At 43.9% G+C, this 23,274-nt stretch overlaps 1 protein-coding gene across 4 annotated transcripts in view; it reads right to left on the reverse strand.

The window, feature by feature from the left end:
* The window catches only part of pls3 (plastin 3 (T isoform)), a 100,778-nt gene extending 79,423 nt beyond the window's left edge, over nucleotides 1-21,355 (reverse strand). Inside the window, exons 1-2 of one of the 4 annotated variants that reach the window (XM_048544674.2) lie at nucleotides 21,274-21,333; nucleotides 18,590-18,716 (exon numbers count right to left, since the gene is read on the reverse strand). The gene's annotated coding sequence lies outside the window, so the exon portion shown is untranslated. Of the gene's footprint in view, nucleotides 1-18,589; nucleotides 18,717-21,269 lie in introns of all 4 variants that reach the window. The other 3 variants (XM_048544671.2, XM_048544673.2, XM_048544675.2) reach the window with 3 other exon arrangements.
* Nucleotides 21,356-23,274: the final 1,919 nt, after the last annotated feature.

Genomic DNA, 23,274 nt, shown 5'->3' on the forward strand with positions numbered 1-23,274 from the left:
GTAGGAATCCTCAGTCACTGAAGGTTTGGCCAAAGAAAAATGCAGCAATCCCTGAAGTGTATAATGTTTACCTGTCAATGCTTACCTCTTGCTTTCCATTCAATTCAACATAGATGCTGCTCTTAGTTGGAGTCAGCATCAAGGAAATCTTTGAGGCTGCTATAAATTGTTTCAACGTTCCAACTCTCTAGTAAAAGGCAATTAACTCAACCAGGATTTCAATCGGACGCAGTCAGAGATGCAACACGCCATCTTTATGAAGACTCAAGGAGTAGTCGTAGCAACTTGGGCACTCATTGCCCAGATTGCCATTGCAGGGAACCAGCACAGACTCACCAGAATGGCTCTGGAGGTAGAGTTTAAAACTACAAAGACAAGTTGCCTGAGCTTAGGTCATGTTCCATATCGAGTGCAAAACCTGATTTGATTGAAGTGGTTAAAATTTCAGGCATGGCAGGTTCAGAGAAAAGTACAAGGGGACACAGTCTTAAAATTGGACTGAAACCACTGAGGAGATAAATCAGGAAACACTTCTTCCACTCAGGTTAGTAGAAATTAGGAATTCTCTTCCCCAAAAGGGTGTGAACTAGAGCTTGAGATCGTGTGTTTGAGAAGGGCATCCAGACAGGCATGTGGAACAAATGTGCCTACATCTGGTTGCTTCATGGTTCAAATTCTAGTGGCAGAATAGCATACTCTTCCCAGCATTGCTGCCACCGAAATGAGGCACGAACAGTTACAGACTTTGTACCAGAGAGTTAAAAACTTCAAGGAGGTAACGCTGACAATTGTAAACATTGCTGCATTGATGACACAATCAGAATCTAGGCCACTGGTCGATATTCAAGTCAAAAACTCTACAACTAGCACCTAAGTTTTATTGACCAGAGTTGAGTTTTAAAACTTCCCAAATACAACTCTCCAACATACAAAGTACATTAAACAGCTTGTTTGAAGGTTGGGTGTTGAAATCCTATGCCGAAAACAAGTTGTGAAATTCCTATTGATGTATGTGGCAAAAATAATTCTTTCCACGTGTAGCTCAAAGATTTTCCCTCAGTGACATGTTTCTCCTCAAGTACTGCTTCCTTTAAACAAAAATCTACCTCAAGATATATTTTTGCAAATTTCTGAGAAAAAGTGTCTATCTTAATCATAATTGGTTAGAAGTAATGAATCACAAAAGCATCTACCTAACACAACAGTTGGCTACGAGAATTTAACTTGTTAAGAAAGGCTATACAATTTTAAAATAGGCTACACTCAGTCATAATCTTCGAAAATTTTTATGGTTCTCTAAATTTCTTTGCTGTGGTTTGCAATGGTGGATTTGAATTTAGCCCTTCTGCAGAGTGGTTCAAAATTTGTAGGATTTTGTTTACTTGCCTGCCCCTATTAGAGAGATCAGAGAGACTTCACCCTCAAGTGCACTGAAAATATTCCACAACACCCTTACTAAGAGCAGGGAAGTCCTCTCCAGGCTGCTGGTCAATATTTATCATAGCATCAATACTGAAGGAATGATTATCTAGTTATTATCACATCATTGCCAATGTAGGACTTTGACAGCCACTCTGTACGTGGCATATACAAAAGAAGTGAAGTCACATATTGCGGGATGTAAGTGTCAATCTGCATGAAATTGCACTCAAAACTGTATTTTTAAAAACACATCTTTTAGTCCATCTTTTGCACATTGATCAGTAGTTGCTTCTGGCATTCAATTTCTCTTGCACGAATTGACCACCTAATCAGTTACTCCTAAAACATGACAACATCATCTCCCTTCCTCTAAAAAACCTCTCTCCATCTCTTGTTCACTGTTCTAATGCAGGTATCTGGCTGCCGTTAAGACACAGACTTTTCCGACATCACCCATAATAGGACACAAATATCTAACTGTTTATACATGGAACACAAGTTGGCACATCAGCTCAAAGTCCAATGCACACTGCATAGAAAAAAAACACGAATAGAGGACTGTGAATGTTGGAAACCGGGGCATTGGGGGAGGGGTAAGAAAGGCAATTTGCAAGAAGGGCTCAGCAGGTCTGACCCCACCTGGAGAGAAATCAGAGTAAACACTTCAGGTCCAGTGACCATTCTGAGGAAGGTTGGGAGGGGGGGATGGTGGGGGTTGGTTACTGGACCCGAAACACTAGCTGTGATTTCTCTCCACAGATGCTGCCTGGCCTCCTGAAACTTTCCAGCAATTTGTTTTTGCATTTTTAAAGAAGTTGCTCATGACTGTGCATGCACTCAACATTGGAATGTTCAATTGTTACTGTCTTTAGAAAAAAAACTTCATCTTCAATCTGCCCCTCTTAGCAATACTCTCTCAAGGCAGACTACCTAAAATTGTATGAACGTTCAAAGTGTTGTTTCACCAACTCTTCACATCACCAGAATAACTTGGGGGGAAAAGATCGAAATGGAGATACCACTGATGCAACATAGATTTACACGTAAAATGTGCTGAGGGACTGAATGACCTCCTCCTCGTCATACTTTCACGCCTGAACAGTCAAATCCATTAGACCTTGGAATGTGAAACATGACTGGTAAGTTGCAGCAACTGAGACTAGGACAGAGGGGGAGTGGGAAGCCTTTGACAAAATAAACAGCGCTTCAGTGTGAACTGATTTCATATGTTTATCTTCAACACAACAGGCTTCAACAGTCATGCTGGAGAACGTTTCCAAAATACAACATGGTGGTTCACAGTCTAATGCATTAAATCTCAAAACACTAGCACTTATCCAAAATTCGTTTAGGTTGATGGAACTCAGGGCTATAATGGAATACAATTGTCAGTGCCACTACTGGCTGTGGATTGCATAACTTATCATTAAATAGCTTCATTACTCAACCAATTACCTACACAGTGTTGAATATCGGGAATTTCGTTTACAGAACAATGAGTTATCATGTAACTGAAGGCCGGCATCAGAGACTGTCTCATGCTGAAACTATTCAGTCCTCAGGGAGACCTTGCAGCACTTACAACGGCTCCATCCTCCTTCCAGCTAGATCAATGGTATTTAATTACCCATTTCAGGCCTCCTTGAAAAGTACCACAATTCAAAAGGAAACAACAGTTAAGATCCTGTGCTGGATTAAAAAAGGATCTAAAACACTGCAGTTTCAAAAAGGGAAGATTTCACGCAGCAAATGAGGTTCAATTTTCTTTTCCATATATCCGTGAAAAATCATATTCTGTGAGTAATTTATCTGTCTGTGGGAACATGCACCCTATATCTTATCAGGAGAGTACAGATTTACTCAACATTTGCTTTACCAATAAAAGGTTATATTGTGGGGTGGGGGTGGGGGGAGAAGAGAAAAGGAGGTGGAGTGTGTGGAGTTACTGCAAATCCACAAAAATCAAAAATATGAGACACCTCACCTACAATATTGCCAATTCTACCCATAAAAGTAAGATTTGCTGTGAATACCACCATTGGACAACAGCTTTGGCATCAGCTGTCCTCTGCTCTACATCAATATCCAGCTTATGAGCTAATACTACCAGAAATTAAAGTACGCACAGATTTGGGCGTTTCACTTCTGATAAGACAGAGGAAAAGGACCAAGAACTTGCACTTAAAAATGGCGCCTTATCATGACTCCAGGTAGCCTGTACAACCAGCTCATTACCGCATTCAATTTGATAAGGGAAGTCAAAATAGTTTCTTGACAGATAAAGCAGGGGAGGAAAAAAAAGAAGAGGCTGCAATATGCTCGGATTTTCAGCAGGCATTCAACAAGGTGGCACACCCAAAGAAATTATAATACAAGACTGGGGGTTCACAGAATTACCATCATATATATGAGCAAGAACTGAGAATTTGATAATTGACAGAATGGGAACAAACTGATAATTTTATGAATTTAGCTTATGGAATACCACAGATTGTGTGTTTGGACCTCAGCAAGTGTACAGTCTGTATCAATGGCTCATGAGGGGACTGAGCATTATATCTCCAAGTTGGTTGATAACACAGATAGACAAACGAAGAGTGCACATTTAGGCTGCAGTAGGGTGACAGACGGATTAAATAACTAGGTAAGGAGGTAGCAAGCGGAGTATCATACAGGGAAATGTGAGGTTACTCATTTTGGTAGTATTTAAACTATTAAATATTGTTATTCAGCATCATGCTATATGAAACAAAGTAGAGAAGCAGCCACAGCATGCAACAATAATGGCATATTTGTTAGTTTTTAGTGCAGAGGATTGCAACACAAGAGTAGGGAAGTCTTCCCCTGCAATTTCAGAACTTTATCAAGACCACACCTCGAGTAAGTTTGATTTCCTTAGCTTAAAGTAGTCTGCACTTGCCTTAGGAAGACGACAAAGCTACACAAGACTGATGCCCTAGAACGAGTGGTTTTCTCTACAAAGGAAAGAATGAGTACATTGGTCTTATGATCTCTCGCACTTCAATGAATTCATTCATTCTTTTAAAACAGAGAGAGAGTCAGAGGGTTCGATGATCTGGAAGATATTCAACTGCTCTCTGTAGAGGAAAAGAAAACTAACAGTTTATATATTTGGGACGACTGAGAAACTTCACTCAAAGTCATAACTCTTTTGAATGCTCTTTCACACAGTGGTTGCATATTCTGTACATTGCAGATAGAAGCCAGTCATTATTTTGGTATTAAAGGAATTGAGAAGTATACGCATATGATGGGCAAGTTGAGTTGACTTACATGTTCAGTCATGGCCTTACCGAAAACGGTGGGGCAGGCACAAAGGGCAACATGAATGACCCTGTTTCTATTTCCCATGTCCTCAAATTGAGTGCAATAACTGATGGAGGGAAAACATGGCAGTTGGTCAGTCACTTTGAGCAGTCAATGTGGTTTGTGTTGGTGTTAAGAAAAGAGCGTACTCCATTTTAAAAAGGGAAGTATTTCTTGCCCTTCCACAAAGAAGGCTGTGCCATCTTTCACGTCCATTTGTATTTTTTCATCCAAATGATGACACACCCAACTAGGTACCATTGCTGCAGTGCTGTACAGAATGTCAGCACGGGATTAAACAAAGTGCTGGAGAAACCCATTGGCCTTGCAACATCAACTCTGCTTGTTGTGAGAGAAACAAACAAAGTATTTTTTTTTACAACAGCTGTTTCTTTTTAGATCTCTAAACATCTACAGTACTTTATCACAGCAAAGATTATCTACTCAGCTCCTGGAGATGAGTGAAAGAATGGCTTTTACATCCAAAAGATGCTAATCATGTTACTCTGGATTCAAATATACCAAACGGGCTTCCAATCATATTTTTGATGGTGTGGCCTGCAAGATCTGAAAAGCCCAGCCAGAAACCAGTCACCTCACGAGTTCACATGGGATGTGGCCTATCAATAGCAACAAATATCTTTTCCATGGAAACAACGCCCCAGCTCCAGAACTGCATTTTAATAAAGTGGCAAAGTTTTGACGGTTGAATATCCTAGCAGGGTTTTGTCACATTAGCTCATTGCAAGACTGCGGAGACTCATGTTAGTGCGCAGTAACTGTTCACTTTACTGAAAGTGAATCAAAGTGCATGGCTCTTTCTCCCTTCTGCAGATCATATTACACGGGCTCACATTTCAAACTGCAGAGAACCTCAAGGTGAAAAGCTTCTTTTTTATTCATTCACAGAATGTGGGCATTGCTGACATTGAGAAGGTGATCTTAAAGTGCTGGGAGCTCGTATAGGGGCAATCCAAGTTCCGAGGAGAAAAGGTAGTTCCAGAGATTCTGAGTCAATGACAGTGAAGGAATGGCCATATTGTTCCAAGACAGGATGGCAAATGGCTTATTGGACAAACTACAGATAGTGGCACTACCATGCACCTACTATTTCCCTCCTAGCTGGTAGCATGGTAGCAGTTGTGAGCTTGGAAGGCACTGTTGAAGGAACCTGAGAGAGTCAGTGCATCTTGTAGATGGTACTGCAGACACTGTGCGTCAATTGTGGATGAAGTGAACGTAGAAGGTATTAAATGGGGGGGCAGAAAATGTGTTAAACAAGTAGGTTGCTTTGTCATGGATGGCATAGAGCTAAAAAGTGTTGTTGGACCCGCAGTGATGTAGGCAAATGGAGAGGATTCCATCACACACCAGATGATTTGTGTCTCGCAGACATTCTAAATGCTTTGGGAACATAGAAGAAGAGTTACTCTTGGCACAATTGATAGTCTCTGGACCAGTTCCGGGAAATCCGGGAGACGTGGTCAAGGGCGTTCTCGACCACTGCCGGGGGAAAGTTGCGGTCCTGGAAGAATGTGGACATCTGGGATGTGTGGGAGTGGAATGCCTCATCCTGGGAGCAGATGCGACGGAGGCGGAGGAATTGGGAATAGGGGATAGGGGATGGAATTTTTGCAGGAGGGTGGGTAGGAAGTGTATTCTAGGTATTCAGGAGGGTGGGTGGCGAGGTGGTGTATTCTAGGTACCTACCTACCACCTCATCCCGCCTCCTTGACCTGTCCGTCTTCCCTGGACTGACCTATCCCCTCCCTACCTCCTCACCTATACTCTCCTCTCCACCTATCTTGTTTTCTCTCCATCTTCAGTCCGCCTCCCCCTCTCCCTATTTATTCCAGTTCCCTCTCCCCATCCCCCTCTCCGATGAAGGGTCTACGCCCAAAACGTCAGCTTTTGTGCTCCTGAGATGCTGCTTGGCCTGATGTGTTCATCCAGCTCCACACTTTGTTATCCATGTGGATATAGTCTGCATCTTTAACTGGGGACTTAGAATTGCATACAACCTGCATAACTGGCACTAGGAGGGAATATCATTTAATGATGCTAGCTAAAACATAGTTGAGCTGGACACCAGGAGGGAATGACTGGCCACCCACCTACCACAACGATCTTCCTTTGAACTGACTATAATTCTAAACAGCAAAGAGTGATCCTCTCACACCTTTATGGCAAGGACTGTTACATTCACCTCAACAAACTGCTGTTGTGTCCCTATTGGGACCCAGGTTGCAATGAAGTCTGAACAAAGTTGTAATCGCTGAAGACAAACAGATCCTTGGTGAGCAGGTTAGGCTGCTTGAAAGAACTGTTGATGGCCTCTTATATCACTTTGCTGACTAACAGGTGCACAGTGCTAAAATTGTTTCTCCTCCCCCATCCCCCCAACTTAAAAAACAACAGCGGGCACACATCAGCACCGCAGCTGCGTGAAACAGTAGACCAGTGTGGGACACAAACCAATAGCACTACAACCAAAATGTCCTTCAGGACTAATTGTCAGTAGTGGCGCTTCTCAGCCACTGTTGGTAACAGACATTGAAACGTCCCACCCAGAAGACATTCTGTGCACTTGTATTGCATTGCCCTTTTTCAGTGTGGAGTAGTATTGGTGGTAAGGTGGTAACTGGTAATTGGTCATTTCCTCAAATCACATTTGACTGGAAACCATGAGAATTCACAGGGTCAGGAGGCAACATTCCACACTCCCAGGGTCAAACCCCCACCACTAGAGATCACTGTGGTTCCACTATTAACATATCTATGCTGCTGTTAAGACAGAAACACCAAAGGGATTAAGTTGGCAGAGTCTCAGACGTGATCTGTCAGCATTCTGAAAGTACATCAGGCTGCCATGGGCATTTTTAAACAAAAATACCACAGAGGGTTGCCAAAACTGATGGACAGATTTCTGATCATTAAGGGCATCAAGGGTAATTGAAAGGGGAGGGGGCGCAGCAGAAAATGGAGTTGAGTATTATCAAACAAACCATGATCTCACTGAATAGGAGAGAGCAGACCTGACAGGATGCATAACCTACTTCTGCTCCAACAGTCTTATGAGTAAAGAAAACTATGGCTCACGTAACCTCAACCACCCTCCGGATTCCTCCCTATAATTACAGAATTGCACAAGATATCCTATAGTCATGCAGGTGGATCCACCAACATTTCGTGGGCACAATTACTGCAAGTAAATTTTCCTCGAGACGCTCTGTGCACTGATTATCTTTACCCTCCAACTCATCACTTTGTAGCTGCCTTGTGTCTGCCAACCATGCAGCTCATTTCCTTTTGGAAGTTTCCATGTCAAGAGGCACCAGGTTACAGAGATCAGCATTTCTTACAATTCAACATTTAAAAAAAAGCGAGATTCCCTGGATAATTTACAGTAGTTACAGATTTTTCTTCCTATAATGCTTTTATGTCAAAGTCATATGATTACAGTAAGTAATTATTTTGCTGCTACACCACTTCTAAAGGAGTCTTAAAAAGTAGCAATTTGGATCGAAACATTTGTAAATGAGAATTCAACTAAAATCACCTCCCCTGTGTAATCAAACGTGCTTTTGCTACACAAGTAAAAACTGTATTTTCCAATTCATATAATTCGAGAAGAAAAAGAACTTGTCTACACTAGTCAAATCAGCACCTCAGAATTCTGTTAAGACAATATCACCTGCAAAAGACCAAAGTGCTCCAAGGCAAGAACGGCCCTTCATGATGCTGGGATTGAGAGGGTCAGATCTTAACCCTGGCTGAAACCTACACCAGTTCATGCACTGCCCAACATACAACTGAGAAGCCCAGAGGGAAATGCAAAACTCAAGCGCGTAGTGTTTCCTTTCAAATATTGCAGAGTTAAGTTTCAAGGCAGCTCCTTTGATTGTACTTGCAGTTGTGTGACATGGAATAAGCCACACCATGTCCTGAAACATAATATATTTAAGCTCTACCTGTGGACAATTAATGAAATGGGATGTGATTTATGTAGAAGGAGCAGAGTTGTAACTTGGAAACAATATTCAAGCCTTTAGTTCAACATGGGTTTCAGCATGGAAAGGTCAAGGTAAGCACTAAATGAGCAGTGCAGAGGTTGCATCATTTGGAGGAGATGCTAAATGCATTGATCCATCTGCAGGGGCAGATGCAAAACATCCCATCGCACTCTTTTGGAGAGGAGTCGTGGAGTCTTACCTAGTATCTGGACAAATATTTCTCTCTCAGTTAACATTACAGAATATATTCTACGGTCATTATCACGTCATTGTAACGTAGGAAGTGAAGTAACCAAAGTGAAGCATAGCAAGCTCCCACAGTTACATATGCATTGACAGGTTGTTAGGCATTTTGAAATATCTGGAGGTTCTTAGGAAATGAAAGCATTTTAAGTTTTAAGTTTTAAAAAAAAGATAGCGGAGAACTTATTTCAGTAAAACATGGGAATCAATTTTCTCTCAATGCCCAACACACACTTCCATCAATCTCAGGTTCAATACCTTCCAGGATAAAATGACCATACAAAAACTTATTCCAAATATGCAAGGCAGATTAGCTGTGCAATTTTGCAACATTGTGCTTTGGAGCTTACTATACATCAATTAGTTTCCATGTTCTCTGCATTACAGCGGCATTCAATCTTCAAAAGTACATAACTGGCTGTCAAATTCTTTGCAATGTCCCAAGATTGTGAAAAGCACAATGTAAACTTCAAAACACTTCCTTTTCTTTTATACATTGAGTTATGAAAATGCATTTTACATCACATCACAGTAATGATACCTTCACTACTGGCTAAGGTGGCTCTACACCAACTAAGACGATGCAGAACACCTTGAGCTGGTGAGATATGATGCACAGATTAAAAAACAAACTTTTAGCTCAGCTCATTCTCCTTGATTGAAAACAGGCAGTGGGGAAAACAGAGAGTGAAGGGGCATCCAGCTAGCAAACACACATCATTGCTGTCAATTGAAACAGGCGATTGCAAGAGCAATGATGTAGACTTGCCTTAAGAGATTACAGAAAGTTCATCAATTCAGTCATTAAAATTTTTTTAATAAGTTACACAGTCAGAACCTTATTCAAAGATAATCTTGATACAAAATGTGCCAACATGTACCTGCGCTATATTAAACCTGAGAAAGACGCTGTCCAATTTTCAAAGTTTTTTTTGTTCAGTTGCTTGCACGATTTTTCAGGGCAATTAGCTACAATTAGTTGTCAGCTGTGACTCAAATGATGGTACTCACTTGTGTGAATCAGCAAGGATGTGAGTCAAGTCCTCATTTATAGATTCAAGCACAAAAATGTAATTTAAACACCAGCGCAGCACTGAGGGAGTGCCACACTCCCCACCAATGGGGTGTCTTCTGGATGGGACACCAAACCACGGTTGTGTCTGCCCTCTCAGCTGGGCTTTGAATTGGACTGTTTAACATTTTAAAGCAGAACATGGGTGTGGGCTTTCCTGGCCTGGACAATACCTGTCACTCAGCTAACATTAGTAAAACGGATTAACTGGTCAATTAACTCATCCACTGTTTGTGGAATCTCACTGCACAAAGTGTGACAGCCATGGTTCCCACATTAGAGCAATGAGCCTCCAAGTAGTACAGGGTAGGCAGATTTTTCATCACACAGGGAATCAGTGGCTATAGAGAGCAGACAGGGAGGTAGTGAAAACAAAAAATTCTGGGAGATCACAGCGGAAGTGGCAGCACCCATTCATGATCAGAGCTGATGTGAAGGTGGTGTGTGGAATTAGATCAGCCACCATCCTATTAAAGGGCAGAGAAGCTCAACAGGCCAAATGGCCTATTAATACTCATTTTCTATTCTTATGGTCACCCCTATGTCAGCCAAATCTGCTTAAATTAGGAGTTCAGGCCTAGAACCTTCTCTGTACAGCACAAAAACAGGGCACCTCTTAAAAAAAAACTGAGAAAACATCACTTGGCTAGACGTCTATATTTCCTAGTCAACCTGGTCAGATGTGATGACACTGCTTGAGCAGGTGGGACCTGAACCCTAAACTCCTGGTCCAGAGGTAGGGACACTAGCACTGTGCCACATCTAGTGCAGAAACTTGTAGCTAACTGGAATCTACAATTTAGTGTCACACCAAGCAATCTCCTCATTCACTGAGCTTAAAGATGATTAGTTCTCTAGTGAATCTGTAGAGGGGGTAAGCCACCATGACGTGCAGTATTATTGGTGAAACTCCACAAGTTCATCGGGTTGGTTGAACTCTTGTAGTTCGGTGGGAATGCCCCACCTGCTCCAGAGGTCCGTTAGAATATCTCCACTCAGATTGATCGGAAACTAATCTGAAAGGGGTTTGGATTGTAGCCTCAGTCACAGAGAAGTTGAGTGCGCAAGTGCGCTGCCTATTCCGGAGGCTACTTAGCAAGAATCTCTTTTTCTATGGTAGATCAAAGCCTGCCATTTTAAAGGATGGCATTTCCCACAAGGAAAATGACTTTCAATGGCTCCGATTGCTTGGTCCAAAGGATGTCTTGCTGGTAAACGTTACTCAGGAATCTTGCAAATGAAGAGCAGCACAACGACTTCAGCCAGCTAGTGGGGTTTCGTCAGCGGATGACTGTATCAGGTAGTGATGCAGTCAGGACAGGAAGCCAGGTCTTGACCAGACAATTCTGGTTACATCATCCATTGCTGTGAACGTCAACAAGGCATGTGTGCTCACCCATAATCAAACACGTGCACAGCACTTTGTTGCAGAGAATGCAATAGGGCAAGTGGTGACATCCAGATAGGATAGTGGCAGCAGTGCCCCTCAAATCCAGCAAGCACAGTTCATGGATTGATACCGTTTTCATCAGATGTTTCCCAGAAGGAGAGAGTCCTTTCTGGAGTCACCCTTGAATATATTGGGTTGGGATCATGCTTCAATCTCTGGGCATCCACGTAGATATGCAAATCTCTTTTGGCACTGGCACTGTGGAGGTGGAATGCACTGGATGCGCTTCTTCAAAGAGATTCAACACAAGACGCCTGATGGTGCAGGCATCCATCAACTTTGTAATACAGAATGTGGAAGCTTGGAACCTGGGGCCACACACATGTCATACCGTAGACAAATTTGCGAGGTTTGGCTATTGACAGCTCAGTTGTATGCATCAGGGTTATCATATGCTCATCCACTAACTAATCTTTACCATGTGCTTCTCCCTTACCTAAGGTGGGCTCAATAATATTGTCTGTTGCACAGGACTCTTTCAACAACTCGTCTGACCCAGGCTGGAAGATCTACGGACAGCCTTAGAAGACCAGCGTGCCATACTGCACTGTCGAAACCACTAGACCGTCCAAACTGCTCAGAATTCAATACACAGTAGTTCAATCCCAGTATTCAATTTGACCTGATGTTGAGTGACTCATCCCATTTCCTCTTCATCGTTACAGGCCACAGTAAAATCAACTGTAATCCTCACTCATCCTTTGTCATCTCATGACTCAAATGTTCCTGCCTTGTTCTGGCCAGCCTCCCATCCTTCTACTCTTAAGTAGTTCAAACCATGCCAAGTTTGGCAGTCCATACCTTCTCCTGCACCAGATTCCACTCACTCACCACTCATTCCTGTTCATCTAAAATGCCACTCTCAACATTTAATGCTTTGAATGCCCAATCCAGCCCTTCACAACCTCATCCTTCCTCATCTTGAGCAAACTCCTTGAAGGGCAATCTCTCAAACTCTACAATTGATGTTGTGCATCGCCCTTCGCTTTACTCACCAAAGACCATGCTTCGAGCTCCACCAAGACAGGATGCACTGGAATCCCCAGGGCTCTCCATCACTCTCACCTCCCATAAAAGGTCCTATTTAAGACACTCCTCCTCAACCACACTACTCCTTAAATCTCCCCAACAAATCCTGTGCCCATTTTGTCTTTTGATTCTACTCTCCCCATGAAGTACCAAGGTTTGTCAGCAGCACAGAATGAAAACACTCGTTTGTTAGCAGTCTGAACATTGACACACCTACCCTTAAGACATCCTAGAAAAGCAAGTAGGGTGTAGCCTAAACAAAGTATTAGTCACTGCTGAAAATTGCAGGTTTAAAATTTTAAAACAGCCATAAGTTTGTTAAACATGCATAATTTGTACATTTTACTCAACATTCGCTCAATATAAAAGCTATAACTTGCAGCCTAACTGGAAGATGATAGAGGTAAGTCCTGCTTGAAGTGCACTGCCTGAGCAACAAACTGAAGTAAGTGTACTGTATAGAGTTACAGATTAGCTGCAACAAATATTTAAACAAAGGCCCCCTTTCATCCCCTCTCCAATTTAGTAGCTTAACTAGTCAACTGGAAGTCCAAGCTACAAAAATCTGAAGCAACAAGTTTCAGAAAGTGCTTGTATGGTTTCAGGCAGTGAACAGACTTAACCCTGACTTGTGTATCAAAATCATGAAACTCTCAGGCCAGCAACAACTGACCAGGTCACGCAAGTTCAGCTTTTCTATTTGCACATTCCAGAGTAAATGAGTTTAATTAATGGCACAATCATTAGGTGAACAAACAGCTATATGAACTTTTTGATACTTCCTTGGGATGGAGAACTGTGGCCTAGAACAGCCCATGAAACAGGCCCATCCTGAGAAAACGCCAAATACATCAGAGCCTGTGGAATGCAATTCAGCTCCTCCCTACAATTCAGACTAAATGGAACGTAGAATTTCAGTCACAACAGCACAGAGCATCTAATTAGTAAACCACACTGTGGAACAATGCACCAGATCCAATTGTAAATACAGTATTTAATTTGAATTCAAATCACTACAGGAAAGTTTTTCAAACAAAACAGAGCCAACCAACATTTACATTGTTTCAGAGATAGTAGTAACGGCCGATGCTGAAGAATCTGAGATAACAAGGCGTAGTGATGAGGAACACAGCAGGCCAAGCAGAGGAGGAAAGATGACGTTTCGGGTCTGGACTCCAATTTTCTGAAGGGTCCAAACACAAAACATCAGCTTTCCTGCTCCTCTGATGTTGCTTGGCCTGCTGTGTTCATCCAGCTGTACACCTTGTTATCTAACATTTATATTGTGATTTATTCACTCTCAGGATGCGTGTGCCACTGACCAAGTCTGCATTTATTTCCCCATCCCTAACTTAGGGTAATGATTAAATCAGTTTACATGAGCGCACTGGACAAAGCAAACAGCTGAGTTCAAAGAATATCTGAAAGCAAATTTACATTTGCAGAACACTCAATTTACATTCAAAATCTGTGAGGTCATGACCCCAAGTCCTCAGCATTTGGCAGTGATTAACACTAAACAGTGGATGGTTTGCATTATATGGAAGACAGGACACTAGTGTTTTAGGCTTTTCAAAATTCAGGCAAAAATTACACAGAGTGGTTTTGCAGCAGCACATGCACTTGTGAGGACAATGTGGTTGTGGGTATTATATCCACATCAGAGGATTACATAGGGCTGAATTTTCCAAGGAGCAGTCATCCATCCATTTTCATTTAACTGAAGAAAGGAGAGAGTGCTCTGCATTTCCGATTGAAGATACCCATCAGGGCTTCTCTGGAAACGTGGAGCCATACTTCCACTCACTATTTTTCTGTACAGCTGAACTACCAGGGAAAGGCAAACCGTTCTCCCCTTTCAAAGCAAAACAGTCAGCTGCTATTTTCTGAAGTGCAGTGGTCCTTGAGGCCACTTTGACAGCTGCTATCAAATGCTTTAGGTACATCAGGTTAAGTGAAAGTTTAGGGCACCGGGAGGGTAGAGTGCCAGGTACAGACAGAGTACTATGTCAGTTGGGTAATGGGTAGGGGGCCAAGCAAGCAGGGTGCCAGCTAAGCAGGGAGAAATGTACTGAGGTAGGATGGCAGAGGGGTAGAGTACCAAGTGAGTAGGAGGCAAGGGTGTTAAGCAGATCATGCAGTGTCTAAAGGTGGGTGGAGAACTCGGGCTGCCAGATTTGGGAGGGAGGGGCTGTTGGATGCAGTGATAGGGTAAGGGCTGGTGGGGGGAGGGGGTGGACTGCAGATCAGGTGAGGAACATAGAGGAAACACCCAGTGGAATCAGAGGTAATGGGAACTGCAGATGCTGGAGAATCCAAGATAACAAACAGTGTGGGACTGGACGAACACAGCAGGCCTAGCAGCATCTTAGGAGCACAAAAGCTGACGTTTCCGGCCTAGACCCTTCCCAAAATGTCAGCTTTTGTGTTCCTAAGATGCTGCTTGGCCTGCCGTCTTCATCCAATGGAATCATCAATTTGCCAGGCAATTCCTTCAGAACCTACTGCAACAGACGATTTCATGAGATACCTTTGTGAAACTTCCATCTACAATCTGAACTATGGTCAGGTCATCAGAAAATCTGGGCCATAATAATTTAGGCTGACATTCTGGTTCAGCGGTGAAGAGCCAGTGCTGCCACCTTGAAGAGCCCATCCTCGGAATAAGATGTGAAACTATGAAATCACCCACTCTCAAGTGCAGGCAATGATTCCATTGCTGAAAGTACATACAAGTAATAAATGGTCTATTCAAAGAACAGTGGGGGAGTCTTGCTACATATTTGTTCCTCAAAACATACAGAACCAATCATTTGGCTATTTACTTCTTTGTTGTCACTGGAAGCTTACAGTGAATGAATTGACTGAATTTCCAGATACTAGAACACTGACTGTATCTAAGACTGCCTTTTTTTTGAAAATGATATTTATATTCCATGGATGAAGCCAAAAGATGCAGCAGAGTCCCTCAAAAAGGGAGAAGGGACATTGCTCAATTAGATTCCTTCAAAAACCAGTCTGCGATGGCGTTAAGTTGAGAATTAAATGGTTGAAACCTGTTATTGAGCCTTAACCATGTATTTCAGTTAAAAAGTGTGTCATATGACGTAATGATAAAAGGGCATAATGTTCCAGGGGGTGCTCATTTCATAACCAACAATACAGACACCCACTTCAAGGTGTGTATTTGACTGAGATTAATAGCAGATCATTTCTAATACCCCTACTACTTTCCGAAACCGATACAAAGAGTAAATTACACAAAGCAACTTTCACACTTTTAAGCCAGCTTTACGGTTGGAATTACAAAGGTGAAACCCTCAGCAGTTAACCACACCATTTTCCAGCCCACCCGCACAGGCTTTATCAGTGGTTCACCTCCACGCCATTGCCTCAGTGTTCCGAGTTTGACACGTCCCAACAACTATACCTGCAATGTGGCTATGGCTGAGGAAGCCAAAGCGGCCACCAGGATGTCCCTAAAATTCAATTCTGACCCCCTTCACTTCCTTAAGTTGTACACCATCACTAAACTTCACGAGTGCAGAGCAGCTTCAATAATGGGTACATGGTACCCAAAATCCAGTGATTTTTGTAATAGATACAGCTGGATACTTCGCACCTTCAATCCCAATTCCATCCAGCTTACAAAGTATTCACTCAGCCTGTGTCTAACAGCAAAGAATCAACAACTAAATTCACACACAAAGAGAAAACAAAAATCAGTGCTGTGTTGTCAGAAAGCCCACATGATGGTCAGCTGTGAACAGCTACAATGTTTGCCAATCATCAAGCATCATCTTGGCAGCTGCAAAATCTTTGTGCACTTGCCACTGAATCTATCCTTCTCAGTCACTGACCACTCAGCCTTAACTAACTTTGGATCATTACAGACTGACCCTAGACAAGTGCTTCTCAAACATACTTGCATTGGGACCTCATCTCATACCTTGAAAATTGAGGCAGCTCTCTCAGGCCTAGGGTCTGCCTGAACACGGCTGCTGCAACTTTGTACCAACTACACCACAGTCGTTGGTACCCCAAGATCTCGCAACCTCACTTGGGATCCCAAGTGCTATTCTAGTAAAGCCCTGCCCTTCACTTTGATGTCGAACTTTGCTTTCACAACACCCACTCCATCTGTACCCAACCCATCCACAGTCAAACACTTCCAAACCCTCTGAAAGCTTCATCCAAAGCTTGCCATTCAACCACAAGTCCAGCTTGTCTAAAACTCAGTCACTCACTCACTCTGACAGCACTGAGTCCAAACTTCCCGCCCTAACCCTTACAGGAGGTCTACACCCCAAGTGCTGAAGCACCCAACGGGCATATTGCTCACCTCATGTACAGAACATAAGCCACTGTTATTAAACCTTGGGTTAAGCCAAACAGAAGACAAACCAAAAAAAAAATCACTTGTCAGCTGCAAGAATGCAATTATTCTAGAATTTTATTTTGCAAGAACCTTGCACAATGGAAAACCACTGTGGTTGGTACAATCACATTTAGCATCTTGCTTAATATCCAACTTCCGAGATGCACAGGTAGATAAAAAATTTTAAATCAAAATCATAGACTTTTACAGGTTAGAAGTAGACTATTTGACCCATCATGTCTGTACCGGTTCCTAAAACAGCTACCCAGCTAGTCCCACTCTTCAGCCCTATCTACACAGCCCTCTGATCACTTGCAGATATATAGTTCTCTTTTGAAATCTCCCAATGCCCCAACCACTCTTTCAGGCAGTGCAGTTCAAATCCTAACAACTCCAAGTAAAGGCATTCCTCCTCAGCTCACTCGCTGACAGTCTAAAGAATACAACCACCCCCTTAGTTACCGACTTCCCGACCAGCAAAAACAGACCATCTTTCTTTATCCTGTTGAAGTTGTTCAAAATTTTGAACATCTCAGCATAATCGACTCAATCTTCTCTGCTCCAGGGAGAAAAAGCCCAATCTTTCATCTTTCCATGCATCATTCCAGCAAATCTTCTTTGCACTTCCACCAGGGCTTCAACATCCTTAAATGAAGGATGGTGCCCAGAACTGAACACAACACTCCCAACATATTCCCAAAGGGGCGGCATGGTGGCACAGTGGTTAGCACTGCTGCCTCATAGCACAAGGGAGCCAGGTTTGATTCCAACCGCAGGCAACTGCTTGCATTAAGTTTGCACATTCTCCCCATGTCAGCTTGGGTTTCCTCCAGCTGCTCCAGTTTCCTCCTGCAGCCCAAAGATGTCCAGGTCAGGTGGACTGGCCATGCTAAATTACCAATAGGTGACCAAGAGTGTGTAGAATGTTGGAGACAGAAGGTCATCGATTCTCACCCACCCTAGGGCTTGAGCATCTCACTCAGACTAACACTTGCGTACTACGGGCCATAGGAAATACAGGGACAGGGCAGGAGTAGTGAATCTGGGTGAGATGCTCTTTGGAGAGACGGTGTGGACTCAATGGGCTAGATGGCCTGTTTCCACACTATAGGGATTCTATGATTCAATGTGGTCTGGCCAATGATTTGTAGAGGTGTATCCTCACTTTCTTGCTACTATACTCCATGTCTCTATTTACAAACCCAAGAATCCTTTAAGCCTTCTTAAAAATCTTTTTTCAACTTGCCTAGCCAACTTGAGTGAATTACGTACTTGAACCCTAACGTTCCTCTGCTCCTGCACTTCCCTCAAAAGTTGTACTATGGACCCTCTACTGTGTGTTTCTTCTACAAAAAAAATTACTACCTTACAAGTTGGTCAACTTGTCAATGTCCCTCTGAAGTTGCTCAGCTCTCATCTCCACAATTTGTGTGGCACTGTACCACGTGACTTGTTTTTTAATAGCTGTTACTCAACTTTTTAAAGCAGGACTTAAAAATTAATAACCCGAGCACTGTTGCAAGCAAAATATAGGGAAATATCAGAGTATTAAAATAAATGGCATTTTCCTCCCCTTCCCACGAACATCTTCGGTTGTTTTACTTTCCGTCCAGTAACTGTAACTAACAATGATTTTACTCATAGACGAGACTCACCCAATTAGGAAATGAGGAACTGAATTCCTTTGTAAATTCACACAGGATTGGTGTGAATCGACAAGTTGCAAACAGATGGTCATCTTTCAGAACATTACCAGGTTATATTCAACCAGAACTGGCAGTCCTATGAAAGATGCCACAAAAAATTAGTTGAACAACCAATTAAGTTGGCAGCACACTGATTCAGGAAGGAATGCTAGCCAGGAAACTCAAATTTTCTGTTCAAAAATATGCACATTGAGTATGTTTCATTAACAGACAGAATGGCAGCTTATCATCTCACCTAAAGCACTGCATCTCTGGTAATATGACACCCATAATAGTCAAGTGTTAGTCCGAGTCAGATGCTCAAGCCCTAGAGTGGGTGAGAATCGATGACGTCTGTCTCTAATAAGCCACCACTATAAAGCATTACCTGCTTAATCCCTTCCTATCCCAGCTAGGTCAACACTCAGTTGCTGGAGGATAGGTCAGAAAAGGTGTGACCACCTGCTCCACTAGTGGAAACAGCTCAACCGGAGATTGTGGTCAACCAGGTCAGCCCATCACCCGCATATCGAAGTCTTGTGCTGACATACCCATTCGTGGTGGCAGCAGCAGCAGCGATTGGGCTACAAGTGTTGGGATGTCATATTGTGGCTGTCCAGGATATTGGTGAGGCCACTTTTGGAATGCTGCGTTCAATTTTGGTCTCCCTGCTATTGGAAAGATATGGTTAAACTTGAAAGGTACAGAAGAGATTTACAAGGATATTGTCAGATTCAGAGGGTTTGAGCTATACAGAGAGACTGGACAGGCTGGGGTTATTTCCCCGGCGCAGAGACTGAGGGGTAGCCTCAGAGGTTCAGGTCATGACAGGCTTGGATTGGGTGAATATCCATGGTCTTTTAACCAGGGTAGGGGAGTCCAGAACTAGAGGACATAGGAATAAGGTGAGGAGAGAAGATTTAAGAGACCTAAGGAATAATCTTTTCACCCAGAGGGTGGTGAGTGCATGGAATGAGCTACCAAAGGTAGAGGAGGCGGCTGGTACAATTACAACATTCACAAGGCATCTGGATAGGCACATGAATAGGAAGGGCATAGAGGGATATGAGCCAAACGGGACTAAGTTAATTTAGGATATTTGGTCAGCATGGAGGATTTGGACCAAAGGATCTGTTTTGTGCTGTATAGCTCTATGATTCAACAAATTCACTTTGCCTTATCAGAATGCTCATCACCTTCAACATCATACTACAACTTCTTGCCTAGATATAACAATATTTCCTTCCAACAAAAAGTACAGTCTCCAGTCAGATTTTTCTGACGAAGGGTCTATGTCCAAAACGTCAGCTTTGCTGCTCCTCTGATGCTCTTGGCCTGTGTTGATCCAGCTCTACACCTTGTTATCTCAGCGCTCATCAAATGATGAGCCAGGTCATGACCTGCAATTGCCACGCCTAAAAACAAGTCATGTCACACCAACCTAATGCTCCCAAGATATCCCAAAACAGCAATTAACACTATAGCAGTTCAAAAGGCAAATTAGACAGACAGATACAATAAAAGGTGTTACCTCATTTTATCAAGCAATTCTCTAAGTACAGCAACTCCTCAGAATTCTGAGTGCAAGAGATTTTTTTCCATCAGGGACTGTAACACTGAAAAACACTATTGCTTCGATCTAGCCTGCATCATTTTTATCTCAAATCAAATAATACTGTCCATCAACAAACCATTTATTTTCCCATGACTTTAACTCCACATGAAGCACCGCACAGTGTAAGGAGTTAATGCCCCACTGTCAGGCAAATGCCAGTCCTCAGCTCCCCTCGTGCAATGACTAAAGGCTTTGTAGTTGAAAAAAATCAAGCAGCAGAGGAATCTCAACCATTTCCTCTATAATCACGAGCTTAACATTTAAATACCCAATAATTACACTGGTGGCTGCAGGAAAAGCAAACCAATCCTAAAACAAAAAGGTGTAGCAAGTACCGCCTTCCAACATCCTCAATAAGAGAGAGGAAAGAAGAAACTAACTATTGATGGAAGCACTTGATGAGTAAAAAACGGGCGAGTGTACCTGCTCTCTTTAAAACAAAAGCAGAGCAAGCTGGGAGAAAGAGAGATTGAATGGAACCCAAGTCTGAGTGGAGATTCCTGTTCCGACTTTTTGTCCAACACACAGTTCTGTTTTACAAAAAATTTAAAAGTCGGGAGTGTTTTGTTTTTCCAAGTAAAGAAAAAGTGTGCACGTCTGGCTGTTATACGTGGCAGACAAGATACTGATAACCGGCGCCTTGAACGCACAAACAAACTTTCGACTTTCCTGAGCAAACTACACTCAGAACTCCTCCAGAGTATTGTGGCAGTTTGGTGTGGGGGGGAAAGAAAGCGTCTGGCATTTCCCGGGTAGGTTGAAATTAAGGAGTTGCAGAATGGCTTCTCCTCGGACTTGGCTGGATCCCAGTGGGTTGTTAGCTAGGTCCCTTTTGGGAGCTCGCCCCCCAACACCCCAGAAACACGCACATCGTCTGTCTGTCTGAGCGCAGCGGAGGGGCAAGGGCAAGGGCAAGGGCAAGGGCAAACGCAAACACACACACCCCCTCCATCCCTACCTCCCTATCTACCAACCAACCCAGCCAGCCACTACTACTACTTACTCAGAGGTTACAAAGAAAGGCTCGCTACTTACGGACCTGGGGGACAGTTCCCTGTGTTTCGACCGTGCCAGGCAACAGTATTACAGCAGCAAACACAGCACAGCGCCCAGCGCCCAGAGCCCGCCTCTCCCCAAGGCGAGGGCTAGGGCAGGCTGGGGGTGGGGGGGTGGAGCGGGCGGGGGAATAAGACCAACCCCGCCCCCTCCGGCTCCGCTACAGCTATTGGTCAGCTCCCAGCCTCACGCCGCCTCCTCCCAGCGGGAGCCAGGCTCTGACCGGTGGCCGGGCTGTCCGTCACAGCGCTGACGGGGGTGTGAAGTGAATGTGGGGGTTTGGCGGCGGGTGTGGGGTAGAGAGGGCAAATGTGGGTATGGGGCAGAGAGGGCAAGTGGGGGTGGGGATGTCAAGTGAGTGTCGGGCAGAGAGGGTAAGTGGGGGCGTCAAGTGGGTGTGGGAAAGGGCAAGTGGGGATGTGGGTTCAAGTGGGTATGAGACAGAGAGGGGGCAAGTAGATGGGGGAGAAGGATCAAGTGTGGCTGGGACAGAGAGAAAGCTAGTGGGGGAGAAGGGGCAAGTGGGGGTGTGAGGGGTCAAGTGGATGTGGGCAGAGAGAGGGCAAGAGGAAGTGGATGTTCTAGTCAGTGTGAAACAGAGGGAAAATGGGGATTGAGAGAGAGAGGGCACGTGGGGGAGGTGGGGCACGTGGGGGAGAGGGAAACACATGAGCGTGGGGCAGAGAGAGGCAAGTGGGGAACAAGTCGGCGTAGCACAGAGAGGAGGCATTTGGGGGTGGGCAAGATGGGATGGGAGAGGTGGGGCAAGATGGGATGGGAGAGGTGGGGCAAGATGGGATGGGGGATCGGTAGTGGGGATGGCGGGGAGAGAGAGGGCAAGTGGAGTGAGGGCCCAAGTTGGAAGTTGGGGTTCATGGATAATTGGGGAGCAAGGTAAGTGTCAGTGTGGAGGTCAGTAAGGGATCCAATGAGAGAGATAGGACAGGTTAGGGGAGACAGGAGCTAATGGGGATGAGGGTCAGCAGGAGGAGAGGGGGGGCAGGTGGGATAGAAAGCTTGGGACAGACAGTTTGGGGCAGAGAGTGGGGCAATTAACGGGGGTACGTTAGGTGTGAAAGAGAGAGAGACAGGCAGAGAAAGAGTAGGTTTAGGGGAGAGTGGGCCACAGGTTGAGAGAAGTAGAGAAGGGCAGATTGGGTTAGTAAGAGATAGAATGCAGATTAGGAGTGGGTGGAGCTAGAAGGCAGGTTAGGGGTAGGGGCAGAGATGGGCAAGTTGGGTGAGAGAGGGGCAGGTTGTGTTGGGCAGTAGATTAAAGAGAGAAGAACAGGTTGGGGAGGTGTGGGTGAGGGCAGGCGGGTGAGGGAGCAGGTTAAATTGGAGTGGGTGTGATGACCAAATGTGGGGATGGTAAGCCCACAGTGAGTTCACCTTCTGTGTCTTGGGCTTGCTGCAGTGCTGCAGCAAAGCCCTGCGCAAAGTGAAAGAACAGCACCTCATTTTCCACTTGGGGACCCTACAGCCTTCTGGACTTAATATCAAGTTCAACTTTCGGGCTTGAGCACTACCATGACCTTATCCTAAGCCCCTGCACACCAGACTTCATCATCACATTGGCGGCTTTTGTCGCAGCCACCCCATTTCACCCACTAATGGTTGACACTAGTAGCTTTTCTTTTTCTCAGAATAAACATTATCCATTGCTTTATAACAAAGTGAGAAGCTGGTTGAACACAGCAGGCTCCTGAGATGCTGCTTGGCCTGCTGTGTTCATCCAGCTTCACACTGTTATCTTGGATTCTCCAGCATCTGCAGTTCCCATTATCACTCATTATCCATTGCTTTGTCTGTCCAAATGTAGTTCTCTCTCTCTGGGCTCTATCTCCACCTGTTGTGTACTCTTTCTCTGCAACTTCCCTCTGCCCCAGCCCTCCATTTTCAACATATATATCTACCTTTTCTGCGTCACACTCTGTTCTGAGGAAGAGGCACTGGACCCAAAACATTAATTCCAATTTCTCTC

This window comes from Stegostoma tigrinum, chromosome 15 (assembly GCF_030684315.1).
Source record: "Stegostoma tigrinum isolate sSteTig4 chromosome 15, sSteTig4.hap1, whole genome shotgun sequence".
Taxonomy (NCBI): Eukaryota; Metazoa; Chordata; class Chondrichthyes; order Orectolobiformes; family Stegostomatidae; genus Stegostoma; species Stegostoma tigrinum.